At 40.2% G+C, this 19,151-nt stretch overlaps 1 long non-coding RNA gene across 3 annotated transcripts; it reads right to left on the reverse strand.

The window, feature by feature from the left end:
• Positions 1–2,749: 2,749 nt before the first annotated feature.
• LOC122462362 lies at positions 2,750–15,202 on the reverse strand. Of its 3 annotated transcripts, XR_006284862.1 has the most exons (4): positions 15,153–15,202; positions 11,537–11,655; positions 10,159–10,214; positions 2,750–3,447 (listed from the first exon to the last, which is right to left on the reverse strand). It is a non-coding gene; the product is annotated as an uncharacterized LOC122462362 (long non-coding RNA). The 3 variants fall into 3 exon arrangements; XR_006284863.1 differs by lacking the exon at positions 15,153–15,202 and having other exon boundaries at positions 2,750–3,444; positions 11,537–12,035; XR_006284861.1 differs by lacking the exon at positions 15,153–15,202 and having other exon boundaries at positions 11,537–12,035.
• Between the last annotated feature and the right edge of the window lie 3,949 nt (positions 15,203–19,151).

A 19,151-nucleotide genomic window follows, 5' to 3' on the forward strand; every position in this document is an offset into this window, starting at 1 on the left:
CATTTTGTGCCTAGGCCTGCATGCCTGTAGGTTTAATTCATACTAGTCCCTTGTCATTTACTTAGTTTTCACTTTTTTGAGTTCCAGGTCATTGAATATCTCTTGGGTAAGCCAGGGTGGTCTCGTACCTTACTTCCTATCTTTTCTGTGCATTGGGTTAGTTTGCTCTTTTGCCTTTAATACAGTTTCTTAAAAATTGCCAATGCTCCTGAACTCTTTTTTCCCCCTAGACTTGCTTCCCATGGGATCTTACCTACCAGTCTGAGTTTGCTAAAGTCAGCCTTCTTGAAGTCCATTTTCCTTATTTTGCTGTTTTTCCCTCCTACCATTGCTTAGAATCATGAACTCTATCATTTCACGATTACTTTCACCCATGCTGTCTTCCACCTTCAAATTCTCAACCATCTCCTCATTATTTTGTCTACCAATTAGGCTTAGTTTCTGAACACCAGTTTTGGTTCATTAATTTCTAAATCCACATTTTCTTGTTTTCCAAGCATGATCTTAATACAGTCCTTGAGTTATACCCTAGGCCTTTTTATTTAGTCTATTTCAGGTTTTCTGTCTCCCTTTCATACTGTTTCACATCAACATTTGTTATTACAGGTTATTGTGATGCCTCACAAAATTTTACATACTTTTTAGAGTTGAACTCACAACTAGGGTAAATTTATAAAGCCAATTATCACAACATATGCCCTCTCTTCTAATAACTAACTCCTCCTTCGATTAGACATTTGTTCATAAAATCACAACAAAGAAAAACCTTGGTTTAAGCATATAGAAAAAAGGAAAAGAAAAAGGTGTACTTGGTTATATTTTAAAATTTCACAAATTTCTTGTCCTGAAATTGGGATCTGCAATATTTTACATAATTAAACATTACAAAATTAAACTTTCAGATGTTAACAAACCTTAAGAACTCACAACTCAATTAAATTGAAACTAAAACAAAATTTTAAACTACTGCGAGAATGGCTAAAGATGGAGGGCGGGAACCCAACCTTTTATGCATTAGTGGTTCAGCTTGCTCACTTGGAGACAAACTTTAGCCCTGAGGGCATTCTCACCCAAGTGTGTTGCCTCCTTTAAAAAGAAGCAACAAATTATGTTCTTTTGGGACCGTTTTTACATTTGAGTCTTCTGTAACACCCAAAGGCAGCAAAAACATCAAGATGTTTTGTGTGTATGGAAAACAACAACAAAAAAAGTAAAAGCAGCAAGGGAAAAACATTTCTCAAATGAAACAATCAGAAAAATCACCAAGAAGTTTGGTGTTGCAAGAACCCTTGGTTCTGGTGGTTTGAGATTCAGTTCACAGGCAATGCAGAAGCAGCCCTGAATTAAGCAGGTATTCTGTTAAGGTGGGAGGGGAGTAATCCAAGATGTTATTTCAGTCTTTTTCTTAGCATAAGTGCTATGTGCCTCAAATAGCATATGACCAAGATTCATCACTAAATTTGGTCTGCTGGTTGGATCATTAGCTTCTCCGGCTTTGGCCGGGTACTGATAGGGAGTGCGACATGAACACTGATTCATGTCCCCCGTTATTTCAGTAAAAGTCTTCTTTAGCACCTTTAGCAACACCACTCCCAAGGAAATGCACCCCCCACCCCTACTGCTGAACCTGCAAGCCGCCTCCTTTGCTCCACAAACTAGAATTTGGAGGTAATATCTCAGGTGTACTTGTACAACTTTCCCTGGTCCCTCCACTACTGTGGTGCCTCCAGTCAGAGAATTCACTGACCTATGGCAGTGTTCTAACATTGCCCTTAGGATGCTGTGTCTTAGCATTCTGTGTCCATTTAACTTCATATTAAATCGTTAAGAAGGTTTTGTGTTATATGTATAATACCAGATTAGTGTTCATTAGCTACAAAGAAACATCAAGGATATTTTGGTCTCCACGGTGGCTGTATTGCATCAATCAGCCTGTGCAAAGGAGCTGCAAAGCCAGCTTAGCTAACCATCTGAGAATTCCCTTATCATTGGAGAATCCCTGAATGGCACAGGGCCAGTAGAAGTAGGCCAATGTCACACCGTCCTAGTGTACTGGTGTGTGTTGGGAGCATGACAGAGTGGGGGAGCATAGTTGGAGCATCACTGCACTCCGGTGAGTTCTCTCTACTGGAATGAAGCCTTCGGGACTAATGCAGCCAAGCATGAGTTTGAGCAGCATATTAACTTCCTTTGAAGACTGAACCAACTCTGGTTAATCCCCGGATTGGGGCAGGGAATTTAGATGTGATGTACAGCCACCTTTCTCTCAGTTCCCCCAGGGTCCTGCACTCAGCAGAGCTTGGCCACACCTAAGGATAGATTGCATGAAGCATGGCTAGGGGAAACCCACTCTAAGTATTTAATTAGAAATAATATTGGATATTACACTTTTTGGAGGAACAACATTACAGATGTTACCTTCATGGTAGGATAGCTCCAGAGCTGTTATCTCAGTAAAGGTGAAAAGCACAGAAGGCTAAAATCTTTAATTCACACCTTGTTTGCCTTCCAGAAAATGAGTGAAAGGTTTTTACTGTAGATCAGTATGTATCTCATGCTTCTGAGCTTCAACAGCCACCAAGCAAATTATATTTTTATAACTGTATTGCTGCAGCAACTTTGCATTTAGAAATGCGCGCACACACACACACACACACACGCACGATCTGCACTTTGTGACATTTACAAAATGATGCATAAAGGATTTCTTCATAATCCTTGGAGCTGGTCATCTCACAACATTAACTTATAGAGAACAATAGTGTTTTAATTGACACCATCTAGAGGCTATTCTGTCTTTAGACATGAGCACTGTTAATTGTTTGTATAGTTAATTAATCTATAAGTGAGGTATTCTGTTAAATATCCATTAGTCGTGCACATATTGACTGTTTCAAGGTGAATGCTTTTCTAAATCATGAGCTATTGAATGGTGAATCATAGTCCATTCTTTGCAGGAACTGGCATGTCTGTCTACTACTGATTTTGATAGACACATTTTCAGTGCAAAAAAAAAAAATCTGTCTCTAAATATGAGCATCCGTGTGTGCTGTGAGAGACATGGTACTGGAAGGATACCCTCCTGCATACACAGCTGGGTAACTGGATGGTATTCACTTTCTATCTGTGTTATAGCCAGGCCTTGACCTTGTGTACAAAAGCCTTAAATCCTCAAGGTCCCTGGCATCCACGCTATAAACATACTTGCAGATCATAGTGTCTCATGGGACCACAGCTTTGCTTTCTTCCATTTGCCTTGTCACAGAAAAAAATTTGGGTACAACTTCTCCGCTTGAAAGTATCACAGAACACTTCCTTTTGTATCTTGGTTACAGCAAACATTTTCCAGCTCTCCAGGAGTGCCTCTGTACAACCATCTAGGTACAGGACTCAGCAGCTATTTGTGATCTCCAGTGATCTAATGGATCCTCAATGATTCTCCAGCTACTTTCAAAAAGAAAACACAGAAAGTTCTCAACACACAACACTAAAACATTCAAAACAAAACAAAAAACCTCAACCTTTTTATCCAGCTGTATGGACCTTTTTCCTCCTTTCAGCCTGTCTCTGCCTTTCTCCCCTTTTTACCTACTCAAGGGGATGGGTGCAGAAGGAATTTGCTAATTTTAGGGCATCTTGACTGGAGGGAGAAAGAGAAGTGTATATAATAACAGTAGTCTCAATAGTATAGGTTAGAATAGTGCCCAGAAGCCAAGCCCCCCGTGCTTGCCTATGTACAAATATACAACAAAAATTACTTGCCTATTCACATTATTTGCTTCATATATTTAATTAATTACAACCAGGGTATTTAAGGAACAGTTCTGGAATGAGTCCATAATTAAAACATACTGGGAGAAAGTAAGGTTTGCAGAAAGAAAGAGAAATCTGTGAACTACAAGTATATAAACCCAGAGTGTCATCCCAGAAGGATATGCGGAGCAACAGCCCAGCAAGGTTTACTGGACAAATCAGCTTTGCTTAAGCAAGTTAAACCCCTATGAACTGCCAGAGATCATGTCCCTAAAAAGTACCCAAAAGATGCCTTTAGATTGTTACTGGTCTTGTTAAATGATAGCACATCAAAAAAACAGGACGATACAGACGAAAGCAGGGAACATGGCCTTGTACAGCAACATGGTATATTTGACCAAACTTGGCTTCAGCTGGATTTTTTTTTTTTAAAGTGCTGCTTTTCTCTTTCATTCCTCCTCCTGTAATACCTTATGTGCTTTCCTGCTCTGCTATTGACTTTGTTGCAATCAGTCCTGTGAGTAGAATTGATCTATGATACACTTGGTAGCCATCCAGACAGCTTCCAGTGAAGTGACAAAAGAAGTTCTGTTTCTGTACCCAGCTAATCAATGAAAGGCAAAGCAAGACCAGACAAAATAGAAATCTGCACGCAGAGCTACTGGATACCAAATATCAAGGGCAGTTCACAATATGCACCAAAGTGGCAATCCGCATTTGTATTTATGATAGAATGTGTGTTTTGCTTTATACTCATGATACGACAGCTTTCTAATAAGGAAAAACAGAATAAAAAGAATGCATTTGATGATCATTTAATACTATGAGTTAAAAAGAGCTCAGTGCTAAACAGCCTTCCCTCAAAGGTTAGCAAATTGAGCATTAAAATCCAGTGGGGAAGCTGATGGATAACAGATGGCAGGATTCAGCCCCTTACTAATCCTTTACAATGCAAATAAAAGATGTTTTAAGGCGGCAAAATTAGACACAATTAATGTTAGTTAAATAATTAGCAATTATGGGCTTGATCTTGCAAGGTGCTTAGCACTCTGGTCCAGATCCAACAAAAACTTAAAGTGTGTGTTTACCTCCAACATGCAAAGCAACATTGGATTCAATGGGATTATTCACATGATTAACATTAAGCATGTGTGTAAATACTTTCCGGACTGGGGCCAGAATATTCTCCTAATCTTGCAGGATTGATCCCTTTGAGAACTGGAAAGGATGAGCCAGATCCTTGGCACTATTAGTTCTGCATAAGGTAGTTGAGAATGGTGTAGAGAAATCCTCTGGTGGTGTAGAGCTGGCATAACAAGCTACCTCACCTCCACTGTCTTGTCATGGGTTGGGCGGGGGTATATCAGGGCAAAGCTGTTGTGCTCCTGTGATGCTCAGCTACAGGAACTGATTTTTAAAGTCTGTTTCAGCCCTACACAACTTAGAGCAGCCATGAGGCTGCTCTAAATTGAGCATGCAGCTGATCAAGCCTCATAAATGAAGCTCTGTAAACACGCTCCTGGATCCCTTCTTGGATTCTATGATGATCTAAGCTTGATTGGTTTGAGACTCTAACTCAATATGCTTAGAGCCCAACAGCCTGATTCTCCACTGTCTTCACCTTGTGTGGTCCTTTATACCAGTGCATAGCGAGTGTAAAACACTTCTTATGCAGTAGCATTTTATATCCACTTTGTGCAGATGTAAATAACACAAGGTGCAAGACAGAGGAGAATCAGAACCTAAGACAATAACCTGCAAATCGTATTCTTTAGGCAGGCTATTCTGGTTGGCAGAATTATTTTATCATAAAATCATTTATATGGAAAGGTAAAATTATGACTGCATTGTCACAGACAATAGGACACTGGCTGATATGTCTTAACCAGCTCCTCATCTTTTTGTGATGGACATTTGTTATCAGTGACCTGTGCCAATGTCTGGCTACCCTTGCTCCTGAAATAACCTGTCTCCAGAATGGTCATTGCTCTATAAGACCGGTCCCCTTGTTGGAGCCCAACAGACTAAAGCATTGCTTCAGGACGACATGTAAAATTCAGTAAAGCCCCTGTGTACTCAGCTGGCCAAGTTTGGCAGCTTCCAGTTGATTTTCTTTTTTTTTTTCCTTCAAACCTTGACTGTCACAATCAGCTAATTAAAAAGTGCAGTTATCTGATATAATCTGTTTCCCAATTGGTCAAGACAGCAGGCTATCTAACCGAAAGAATTGATTTGTAAACTGCCAAACCTGATACATTTAGACTGGCATTGTCCCTTTTGAACTATGTCTAATAAGCAAAAATTGTCCCCCATTGCATCAAATGACCTGCTCAATGAAATCCATTGAGCATTCACTTTTGGGGGCGGGGGAGGGGGAAAGAATCAGAAAGGAAATAGCTAATTATTTAAAAGAATAAAAACATTTGGGGTGGAAAAAAGCCAACAAATAAGCAAAGCAATATAGCCTGGTGAGGTGTAGTCAGTCTTCTGGCTGAATTTGAGGTCAATCTTGTCACTGATGTTATGAAAATTGGCCTTACGTGCATTGGCACCCCAGGTGAAAATAAGACTCGGCACCATCCCTTCCAAATGGACACCAGAGTCCTATCCAATCTCTGCACCATTGGTTTCCAGTCTGTGGTCCATGGAATACCTGCTGGTAGCTAGTGATGTGCTTCTAGCTCTCTGTTGTTTCGGTTGCTGTTAGAAGTCCAGGGAAGATAGGGGGAGAACACATGATGAGGAGGGCAGGGGAAGATTAAATGAAAAGCCAAAATAGACAACCTGAGAAGTGCTTTGTCCCTATTTTGAGGGGAGAGTGAATTATTACATTAAAGACCATTGAAATACAAGAAATACTTTCCTGATATTACTTTTCCATGTAAACAGATTTCAGAGTGGAACCCATGTTAGTCTGTATCAGAAAAGACAATGAGGAGTCCTTGTGACACCTTAGAGACCAACAAATTTATTTGGCCATAAACTTGTGGGCTAAAACCCACTTCATCAGATGTGTGGAGTGAAAAATACAGTAAGCAGTATAAATATTACAGCACATGAAAAGATGGGAGTTGCCTTACCAAGTTGGGGAGGAGGGGTCAGTGCTAATGAGGCCAATTCAATTAAGGTGGAAGTGGCCTATTCTCAGTTAACAAGAAGGGGTGAATATCAAGAGTGTGAAATTTACTTTTATAGTGCTAATGAGGCCAATAAAGGGGGATGTCACCTGTTTCCAACAGTTGACAAGAAGGTGTGAGTATCAGCAGAGGGAAAATTACCTTTTATAGTGACCCATCCACTACCAGTCTTTATTCAGGCCTAATTTGATGGTGTCTAGTTTGCAAATTAATTCCAGTTCTGCAGTTTCTCATTGAAGTCTGTTTTTGAAGAATTGCCACTTTTAAGTCTCTTATTGAGTGTCCAGGGAGACTGAAGTGCTCTCCTAGTGGTTTTTGAATGTTACAATTCTTGATGTCTGATTTGTGTCCATTTATTCTTTTGCGTAGAGACTGTCCGGTTTGGCCAATGTACATGGCAGAGGAGCATTGCTGGCACATGATGGTATATATCACATTAGTAGATGTGCAGGTGAACGAGCTCCTAATGGTATGGCTGATGTGATTAGGTCTATGATGGTGTCCTTTGAATAGATATGTGGACAGAGTTGGCAATGGGGTTTGTTGCAAGGATTGGTTCCTGGGCTAGTGTTTTTGTTGTGTGGTGTGTAGTTTCTGGTGAGTATTTGCTTCAGATTGGGGGGCTGTTTGTAAGCCTGTCTCCCAAGTGGTTCCCTTAAGGCACCCAACAATATTGTTAATCTATCCAGCTATACCCTTAGCCCATCAGAAGAGTCTGTCCTATTTTGGGGCCTCTCCTTCTGCCCCACCAGCCCCTCGAATAGGATACAGTTCTGCAGTGACCTGGAATCCTACTTTCACCATCTCCAACTCAAGGAATAATTTCCAACACACCACTGAACAGCACACTAACCCACAGAAACCTTCCTACCAAAGCTACAAAAAGAAGGATTCTCCGTGGACTCCTCCTGAAGGTTGAAACAATAGACTGGACTTCTACACAGAGTGCTTCCACCGACGTGCATGGGCTGAAATTGTGGAAAAGCAGCATCACTTGCCCCATAACCTCAGCCATATAGAACACAATGCCATCCATAGCCTCAGAAACAACTCTGACATTATAATCAAAAAGGCTGACAGAGGAGTCATCATGAATAGGTCAGACTATGAACAACAGAGGCTGCTAAGCAACTTTGACACCATATTCTACAGGCCATTACCCTCTGATCCTACTAAGGGTTACCAAAAGGGGGACACAAGGCCTCCTCATTCTTTTTCCATGTAAGTATTTGCTGCGGTTGCCAGCTGACATTACTGTATGTTTGTCAGTGATCAGCACAAACCCAAATCTGACTGGAGATTTGAGGTGTGACAACTACAATTACAGGCACAAACCCTGAAGCCAATGATTCATGCAGCAGCACTGCTAGGATGCACTTGTCTAGTGAAGCTAGGCCCTTAAACTCCAGTCCTGCAAAGTGTTTAAGCAGGTGCTTAATTTTAAGCCTGTAAGTCATCCCATTGAAGTGAAAATAGGCATGCACCAAGTGCTTTGCTGGATCCAGGGCTTAGAGTGCAAAAGCACTTTATCTTCTCTTAAAAATAAATTGGCAATTCATATAAAGATAGGCTTATTACACTTGGGAAATGCAATGCATCCAGGGCCAGATTTTTAAAGTTATTTGAGGTACCTAACTCCTATTGAAATCAATAGGAGTTAGGCACCTAAATGCCTTTAAAAATCTGGCTCCAAAAAAAATACTGTAGTCCTATATTTAAAATATTTATCTTTCTAATTTTCTTGGAAAGCAATATAGTAGATGTAATCCCCAGAATATTTTGATATTTCCTTTCAAATATTTACTTCTAAATAATCCAAAGCTCCAGGCTCAGCTAAAAAGAAAAACATTTTAAACATCACTTTACATTGACAGAAGTTGGAGTGTAGTGTTCTGTAAAGAAACCCAAAGCATACTGCCAAGTGGCACAGCATGATGTCCCGAACTGGACCTTTTTAAATCAAGGAATGCAGTGCTTGTGGATGGAGGGCACATAGTACTTCAGCCTGACAACTCCAAACCCTGATTAGCAATGTTCCGACCTGCCTTATTTTTCTGCTGGTGATAGTGGTGTTGTTCCCAGCTGGCAGACCAAGTGTCTCAGATCACACAGAATCATGACATTGGCTTTTGTGTTTGAAGACATGGTGAGTCTCAAGCACTGTGTTTGCTGCCTTTGATACCTGTGAATAACATACTAATCAGTACTTCCCTGGGCCTCTCTCGTCTTGTGCCAGACAACCTCTTCTTGCTTTTTTGGTTCATATAAATACACTGGTACGTTGAGCAATGGAAAAAAAAAAAAAAAAAAGACAATACAATTTTTTTTTACTTGATGCCCTTTGGAAGGGTAGTTATTGCAATGCACGTTTTTCTTTCTAATTTGTTTGTAAAGAAACTAGTCAATTTTTGTTGGGTTTTGACTGTTAAATAAAATCAATTTGTTAGAAAAAAAAAATCTAGTCTGAAGTGCACGTGAGGAGAGGATTTAGTTTGTCATATGATCTGATGAGAGACTTGGTGTGGTTTAAAGAATTCCTTTCTAGCACTCTGAGCCAGCTCCCATTGGGAGTCTCTGTTGTATTCAGTAAGTGGTGGTTCAGACACTAGGTTAGTTCCATGTAGAGAGAGCACCATACCAATGGTCATACCACTTTAAACCAGATGAAGAGCTGACTCAGGAAGTCTAAAAGTCAGATCTTCATCCGGTTTAAAGTGGCAGAGCAAATTGTGGCTACACTAATTTACACCAGCTGAGAATCTAGTCCATGGTTTTCATATTTAATTTAGGGCACTTTCAATTTTCTGCTCTTGCCACTTCTATTCACCATGACCTTTGGTGATTTTATTCCAGATAGAGAAAGTGAAAATGTAGAGGTGAGGATTGTGATAGGCAGAGTTTTATGCCTTTGAGATTGTAAATCAAGAATGTTATATTTATTTTAGTTCACATTCCAGTTGCATCTGAGAGACAATGAATCTGTGACATCATTGATGAGGTCCTTGTTGGAGACATTACATTTAAGCCCTGTTACTTTCTGGGTCTGAAGCTAGAACTCAGACAAGAATAATGAGAACTGAGGTTATGCTTGGAAATCTTTGTGCAGAGAAACCAAATGGTTTCACAAGAAATGACAGCACAGCATGTCTTTGGCTAACCACAGAGCAGAGTAGCTGACTTTTTTTGCATGATATTTTAAAACTAGAAATACAGTAGAATCTCAAATTTACTAACACCAGAATTATGAACTGACCAGTCAATCACATACCTCATTTGGAACCGGCAGTCCACAAGCAGGCAGCAGTACAGTACTGTGTTAAACTACTAAAAAAAAATAAAGGGAAAACCGCATTTTCCTTCGAATTTCAAAGCTATATTAAGTCAATGTTCAGTTATAAACTTTTGAAAAAACAATCACGTTTTGCTCAGAGTTACAAACCTTTCAGAGTTACGGACAACCTCCATTCCCAAGGTGTTTGCAACTCTGAGGTTTTACTGTATTGCGTATCAGGCCAAGTTCATTATTGGTGTAACTCCACTGAAATCAGAATTTAGTCCCAAATGTTTGGGACTAAGCTTGGCATTCATATGTGACATTTCACCTCCCATCATAAGAATATCTTTATTGTAAACCTTTGTTTTATGAAATATTTTGTTTTCAAGTTGTAGCACAATGTAAATAATGCTATTTAAAGCGCTGGATCATATACATAGCAGAATGTTTTAACTGGTGCATATGTGTACTACAGTCATATTTTAGGTACAGGATACTGTTTGGGTAAGTTTATGATGGTTGTTAAAATGATTAGTTGAAGCACTGCAGTTAGTATCTAAAACTACTGTTGAAAGCCAATAACTAATTAAAATGTTTACGAGTTAGATGATTAGGCTTAGATTTACAAAGACATCTAAGGGATCAGAACACCCAGATTCCCATTAAAAATTAATGGGAATTTGGACTTCTAAATCCCAATATGGCTTTGAAAATTTCAGACTGATAGTGTGAGGAAACTGTCCTAATGTATAATATGCCATTTAATAAAATGTCAAATTGTTATTTTTAATATTTGTAATACAGATGCAAATACTTAAATTCTATCATTTATATATTGCTACCCCTCACAATATTAGCTAAGCACCTTCCATGAAAAATCGATCGCAATGGTGAAGTTCTTAGCGGGCTTTATGGAGTCTGACACATTTCCCTTTCTGGAGGGAAAACTCTGCTTGAGGTAGGCATTTTGCTCTTGATAGATTTTGTTTTAGGTACGTTTGTTTGCTTGCCTGCCTGTTTGGAGTTGACATGGGGACCTATGAGAGGAAGTGGATATCAATGTAGTGAGTATTGTTAGAAGGTTTTGCATTATTTCTTAAAGACAGTAGACTTTGGGTTTGCCTAACCTCCTCTGGATGTTTGTTCTATAGCTGGATCCCTTTAACCTATATCAGTCTTTTCCCAGCTCACACGTGCTTCATCCTGGGTATCCTATATCCTCCATACAATCTGCCTACTCTTAATAGTATTTCTGCAAGTGACACAGTTTAGGGGAGAGGACTCCTTAGCCCATGATCTTCTGCCTTGAATGCTATCAGGAAGTAAAAGCCATTTAGTTACTCACCCTCATCCTGCTGTCCATTGGACTGACCTGAAGTAGAGTAGGCTCCAGGCACTCGTCTTGAATCACCTCTTCATAGATCTTGTCTAAACTATACTTTTTGGGGAAATTCCCACTGTTTCACCACGACCAGTGCAGTCCCTTCAGTGCTAGTTAGATAATACACAGCAGAAGAGAGTTTTCTGGAGGGCTTTGAACTAGGAAAGGTTTAATGAACAGGGATTTGGATGGCATTCCATGCACATGGGCAGCACTAAAAAAGGCATAGAAGTTGGATTGTTAAAAGGGAACATCAAGGCTGTATTAACAATAACTCTCCACCTTTAACATTTTACAACGTTTTGAAACAATGTAATGTTTTCAATTGCTTGTGTGAATATATTCTATAGGAAGTAGCTTTTCTGATCTAGTGATTTTTTCTACAGCATGAACAAATTCACTTGTAATATGTTCATCTTCTAAAAGAACTGTACCACAACCGATACTGTCATCTACCTTAATACAATGAAGCAGAACTTGTTGGCAAAAGAAATGGAGCATGCCATCCTATTCCATGCACATCTTTTCTTCTGTGTCTTGGAGCTTCAGGGATAGAGATAGCCAGAATATTTATTTTTCTGTGGATAATTTTGACTTTTTGGTTATGGTACTTGTGAACAGTTTAATGAAAAGTCAACCTTTTCCTTCAAAATCAGATATTTTCTTTGAAATTTAGTCAAAACCCCAATTTTCCTCTAATTTCCCCCCCCCCAACCAGCCTGATTAAACGGAGATTATTCCTCAAAAAACTTGCCCTCAGGTGATATTTCTTGGTACCACTCTGAACATGAGCCAGTAGATAAAATCCACAAAGAAGCCCTAACAGTCATGACTCTTCTTCCTGCTAGTTCCTTCCAATTTAATTTATACAATATTCCTGAACCAACACAATTGACATTGGGGGAGTTACCAGTAATCAGATTTCCTGAAGTATTAGTATAGATTAATCATGTCATCCCAATGTGCCAGCAGCACCAAAATTCATAAATGATTTCCCTTAATAGGATTTCCAAAGATTTGGAATGTGTGTAAATTTTGAGCTCAGGAACAGTAAGTGAATTTTGACATATACTCCCATTGTATCCATAATTGCAAATGGTATAAATTACTGGTGCTTACAATGTAAATGGATCTGAGTATCTATTGGTAATTTAAAAAAAAAAACACAAACACATTTATCCCATAAATAGTCATTTTCCACCTTGGAAAGCTAAAATTATACCACTGGGAGAGTTTTTTGTGCTATAAACCATATACAAGAAGGGCATATTTTTATGAGTGCGAGAGAACCGATTTATATGATGATTTACTGCCATGGGAAAGAGAATCTTGGTAGTATTGATTAGCTGAATAAATAATAAAAACAAAATTAAACAGCTATCTGATATTAAACATACAAGGGGTATAAGTGATCAATAGGTGATAGTCTCTGTAAATACATTGAGTGAAGTGATAAAACAATCCATAGAAAATAATTTCCAAAACTCAGTTGTGCCTTGCTGCTGGATAATAGGGATGTTGTAATATGGGATAAAAAGTACTTTATTCAAGATAGATTTGTGATAGGAGATTTCTTTAAACAGAGCCTAATACTTGTGGAGAGCACGTTGTACAAATATTCAATAAGATTAACTGTCTAGAAATTTATTAATAGACTGAAAACTCAGGAAAGGCAATAGAATTAAAACAACTGTTTTAAATCTTCCATCTTTTTGAACAAAACTTTAAAAAGAAAATATGCAAGCGTTTGTCCACTTTGCGGTTTCCTTGTTCAACTTAGTAGTTTAGTTTTCACAAATGGCTGCTTACATATGTAAGTGATCATTTGCATGCATGTATAATTTCATATGTACATTGCAGCTTCAGGAGTTTTGAGGATGATGTATTTTCCTAGGTGTATGCAATCTAGGACCAAATGTCTAAGGCCCCAACTTGGCAATAAACATGTACTCAACTTTCAGAACACGTGAAATATCTTTAAAAAAAAAAAAATACACTGAAGTAAGGATATTTTGAAAAAAACATTTCTAATTTTCATTGACTTACAACACTGACTGATGTTGAGATCCAAACTTTTTGTTGGAGTAATCCTCAGGTTGGTGTACTATTCCCACCCACCCCTTTTATAATCATAGCATACATACTGAACAGATTAGAAGGTGAAAATTGCCAGAGAGCTTTTTTCTTCCTCCTCTTAGCAGTAGGAATAGGAAACTGGTTTTGAGGAACAGGGAAGAGCTCCCAGGATTCTTCCCATTTCCCAAAACGCCTGGTCAGGAAGTAGTAAACTAAGGTCCTGATTATGAGACATGTGCAAACCAAACAGAGTTATGAAGGGGAGCAAGCATGCATGAGCAGACACTGATACCTATTGTAAAACTTTGGATGCACATGTTAGATTAAATTTTAGACAATCAGCCAGCATTGTATAACAAATGAACTAAGATCCCTGCATCCTTAGCAACATTATGGCTATATTAATATTTTCAGAGGTCTGTACTCTTATTGAACGTATGTAAAAGAGGACATCATTTTGCCTGATGTACATCACCCTACATAAACGTCTTGTAACACAAAATAGTCTCATAAAAATAAGAACACTTGTGTAAGGAATATCTTGCTCTCCACTTATATTTAATTTTTCTTTCAGCATTTTACTGTAGCCATTGTATTGGTGGACAGCAGGATCTCCCATATCACTGAAATTGCAAAACTATAGGTAGGTCCTGATTCTCATTTACACTAGGTCCCCTTTATACCATGCTGGCAGCATAAAGCAGCCATAAAGTGGGTGTGAAGTACATTTTACATATACTGTAAGGCCACTTTATACTACCAGGAGAGTATAAAGAGGCCTTAGACTGTCTACACTTACGACTGTAAACTGCTACATATGCATTGTTGTGCCATAACCCCCTATTGTCCACATCTGAAGCATGTTCCTGAAGGAGAGCACACTGTGAAAAAGCTAGAACACAGGGATTGTGGCTATATACATATCTCTGCTGTGGCATGGCCTCTCACTAAAATGCAGTGTGGACATGGGCAAGGCGCATGTACCAGGCCATGAGACTCTATAGTCCTCCAGGGCTATTCCCACAATGCATCAAACCCATTGCTATCTCATGCTTACTGTAACCGTGCATGACTCACCCCTGCAGCACCTCCTGCTGGCTGTCTGGGAATGAGCTCATTTTCCAGCTCCGGAGCACCCTCTGCAGGCCAGTGTCGTCACCGCCGCTGGCCCCTGTGTCCCTTCCAGACCCTGGCGCCCCTTTGTCTGGGGGTTCTGCCCCAGGAGTATCCCCTCAGTCTCTGGGTCTCCCCTCCCCAGGGAACCCCCAACCCCCTAATCCCACCTTGCTTCAGTGCCTACTGCCAGTCATCATTTAGCCCCCGCTCACTGGGGCTGACTGCAGCCTGTAATAGCCACTCATCATTGGCAAGGGGGGTGGGGGGAGTAGGACGTCCTGCCTCTGCCTAGACCCAGGCTGCCCCTTTGCAGCCCCAGCACCGGGTTTAGGCCCCGCATAAGGCCCTGCAGCCTGGGGGGTTGTCAAGCTAGAGCTCTCCAGCCCCTCTTGCCTTTCCCCCAGCGCTGCCCTACCTCAGGTTCCTGCTCAGCTCCCGGGCAGCCAGGTCCTTCCCTCTCAAAAGGGAGAGAGAGAGTCTTAAGCTCCTGGCTCACTGACCTTTTATAGGGCCAGCTGCAACCTGATTGTATATTTCCAATGAAGACCAGAAAGCCACATTGATTTGCATCAGCTGAGGACCTGGCTCCAAATGTTGATGCAGAATCCTTTAGATAGGTATTTAACAAACTCAAATAAATGAATAAATGCAGAGAGAGCGCGAGAGAGCTAAATGTCAATGTTTCAGCCCTCACTTTTTTTTTTTTCTTCACACTTCCAGCAGTAAAAGGATCTAAAAAAAACCCCACTCTGGGAAATGAATATATATAGAGAGCCATTATTTATAAATCCATCAAGACGACCAAGTGGAATAGCTTTGAATCATGCAGCTTGGGTTTGTATTTCAATTGGAAGTTGGAAAAAAACAAAACAAATGGTCATTGCTCTTTTATATGATGTACTGTATAATAATGCATGCCTGCACACCCCAGAACCTGTGAATTATCACATATCCCTTTTTCAGAAACTATATAAGAAAGAGCTGATAAGTGGAGTAGCAAAAAACTCATAAACATATCCTTCTTCCTTAAAGTGAAAATATACCTTGTCTCCTCACAAAAATAATGATAAGGAGAGTATATTCCAAACAACCCTTTGTTTAAACTTAGGAGGTAGAATCTTGGCCTCATTGAAGTCAATGGCAAAACTCCTATGGATTTCATGGAGTCCAGTATTTCATCCAGCCATCTCAAAGGCATCTTTAACATTTCCATGTGTGTGTCTGGTATTTGCCAGCTAAAGGGAGATTTAGATGTAGATGAGATTTACGTACTGCTTGTGACTGTTCTGCAAATGGATATTCCAACTAGCCATCAATGAGATCTTCACTGAATCTTGTGATCTATGGTGTGCCAATGAAATCCCAGATTTAAATATCAAGAAAACCCATTTTCCATCCATTTGCTTTCATTATTTTTTTTATTACACAGTTTAAAAAGGTGTTGAAAAGGTGCTAATTTCAGTAATTGCTTTTTTTATTGCAGACTATTGTCAAGCCAGGTAGTGGAGTGAAGGAAAATATTAGTCAGTCATTCTTGCTGTTTTTATTTCTTCCCCATTAAAAATCCCTTTCTTACTTTTTCATATGTTGTGAAACTCTTTTTTCATGTGTTATAATGGCTATTTCTTATGTAATATATTTTAAGTTACTAAATGATGTTAGGAATAATTAAAAAAGGGATAGCGAATAAGACGGAGAATATCTTAGTGCCCCTATATAAATCCATGGTACGCCCACATCTTGAATACTGCATGCAGATGTGGTCCCCTCATCTCAAAAAAGATATACTGGCATTAGAAAAGGTTCAGAAAAGGGCAACTAAAATGATTAGGGGTTTGGAACAGGTCCCATATGAGGAGAGATTAAAGAGGCTTGGATTTTTCAGCTTGGAAAAGAGGAGACTAAAGGGGGATATGATAGAGGTACATAAAATCATGAGTGGTGTGGAGAAAGTGAATAATGAAAAGTCATTTACTTGTTCCCATAATATAAGAACGAAGGGCCACCAAATGAAATTAATGGGCAGCAGGTTGAAAACAAATAAAAGGAAATTCTTCACTCAGCGCTAAGTCAACCTGTGGAACTCCTTGCCTGAGGAGGTTGTGAAGGCTAGAATGATAACAGGGTTTAAAAGAGAACTGGATAAATTCATGGAGGTTAAGTCCATTAATGGCTATTAGCCAGAATGGGTAAGGAAGGGTGTCCCTAGCCTCTGTTTGTCAGAGGGTGGAGATGGATGGCAGGAGAGAGATCACTTGGTCATTACCTGTTAGGTTCACTCCCTCTGAGGCACCTGGCATTGGCCACTGTTGGTAGACAGGACACTGGGCTGGATGGACCTTTTGGTCTGACCCAGTATGGCCATTCTTATGTTTGAGAGAGTTGAGTTTGTTGCATATAAACAAAATGACCTTCAGCTGTGATAGGAGCTACAGCAATTTACAACAGGTGAAGATCTGGTCGACAGAGGCACACAGTTTCTAATTTCATGCTCAGCTTCATCATGTACAAAAGCTTTGAACAGTGTATAACAAATAGAGGAGAACCTGACTCTCATTGACACTACAGCCTCTTTCTATTGCTCTGATGTAAATTATATTATGTCTACTTCAAGACCCCATTACACTTCTAGTGTGGTATAAAGATGCCTTCATTTCATAGGCCTGATTCTCATTTAACATTTGTGTTATAAACTGTGAGATGTTACAGAAGAATTTTGAAAGCAATAGTCTTGACACTACTCCAAATAAGTTTGATGTAACTGGCTGGCAAAACTCATTTTTAATAGCAGTGATTTAAAAATGTGTTGAAAGATAACTGTTCCCAATCTCAATATTTAAAGGATGCAATTTTTTTGTCTTCCTTCTCCCCTACTTGTATCACTGAATGAAGCAGAGTTCTTGTGGGGTCTGTCTATCAAATTTTAGTCATTATTTTAGGCTTTGTTTTCTTTGTACCATATAACAGAATTTTAATATAAAAATATTGTATCTGATGGAAGTGTAATAGTCCTTTATTTTGTAAGTGTGAGCAGCAGTCCTAGAAACTGTAGTTGCGTATTTCTCAACTGCAAAGCTCCTGACACTTGTCTGCTAGTGTATTTCAACCTGGAGGGTATACTTCTAAGGGAAAGAGGTTAGATCTCTTTCCCTGGTCATTAACACTGAGATTTTCAAGAATGCTTAAGTGACTTAGGAGCATGATATTAAAGGTCCTTGATCTGTCTGCTGTGACAAACAATGGTTCTAAACAGCAGGAGTCTGAATGAATTTTGTGTGTGGGCATCTATCAGATAGGTCACTAAGGTGATTCAGTTGTCACTATGGTATTTTCAGTTATTGCTGATCCATCCCCATCCAGCTCAGTGACCTAGAGGTGAAAGGTTCTGTATAAACTCCTGTTACCAATCTACAAAGTCAACCAAATCACACACCCTTTTGGGCCAGATTCTGACTGCCTCTGTTCAGTCCCTGAGGAAGAAGAGCATATAAACCGCCCAGGTCTGCATACTCATGTACAGGGCATCCAGAATGGCCAAGGATGTGAAGAGTGGACATAGGTATTTCACCTCACATAAAGGGAGTGTGTGGTGGGGGAGATAGCTGAGATGGAAGGAGTTGAACTGGGTGAATAATAGATTTTTTTTGGTTCCACCAGCAAACTGAAAAATCAGGGAAAATAAGTGGTTTGGTTCCAAAAATGTTTGGAGTTTGTCAGCATATTGGAAAAGTCCATGTTAGGCCACCAAACCATGTGTGTGTTTCTATCTTGCCCTTTAGCCTAGTGGTTAAGGTGCTTGCCTGAGGTACAGGAGACCCTGGTTTGATAGGCGACTCATGGGAGAGACACAAAGGGGGGCATCAGCTAAAGGGGGGGGGCACGTGACTCCCGACATGACCCCCCACGTGACTCCTCCCTGCCCCACCCCAGCCCAATGCCAACATGCTCTCCCCATCCCCTCCCCATCCCATGTTAACTGGGAGCGGCTCCGTCCTCCCACTGCACCAGATACAAGTTTCTGAGCCGCAGGGCTCTCCAGAACTGCAGCGGCAAAAGGAACAGAACGTGAGGCCACCCAGCAGCCCCACAACGACAGGTCCTCTGGCGCAGCTGTACCGCTCCCAGCCCTGTCCTCCAGTGGGGCGGTACAGACCCCACGAAACGCAGCTGCATCAAAGGCCTGAGGCCGGTATAGCTGTGCCAGAGAAGCTCCTGACTTGGGGTCACCCAGCAGCCCCACATTCTTCTCCTTTCGCCGCTGTGGTTCCCTGCTGAATGTGCACCCCCAGGTGTCATGGGAGGGGCATGTGACTCTTTTTTCCCCTCCCACATGACACTCTGAGCTAGAAAATGGTAGATGTGGATTTAAAGCTTCCCTCCGACTGATTCAGAGGAGAGATTTGACTCTACATCT

This window comes from Chelonia mydas, chromosome 11 (genome assembly GCF_015237465.2).
Source record: "Chelonia mydas isolate rCheMyd1 chromosome 11, rCheMyd1.pri.v2, whole genome shotgun sequence".
NCBI classification, from domain to species: Eukaryota; Metazoa; Chordata; order Testudines; family Cheloniidae; genus Chelonia; species Chelonia mydas.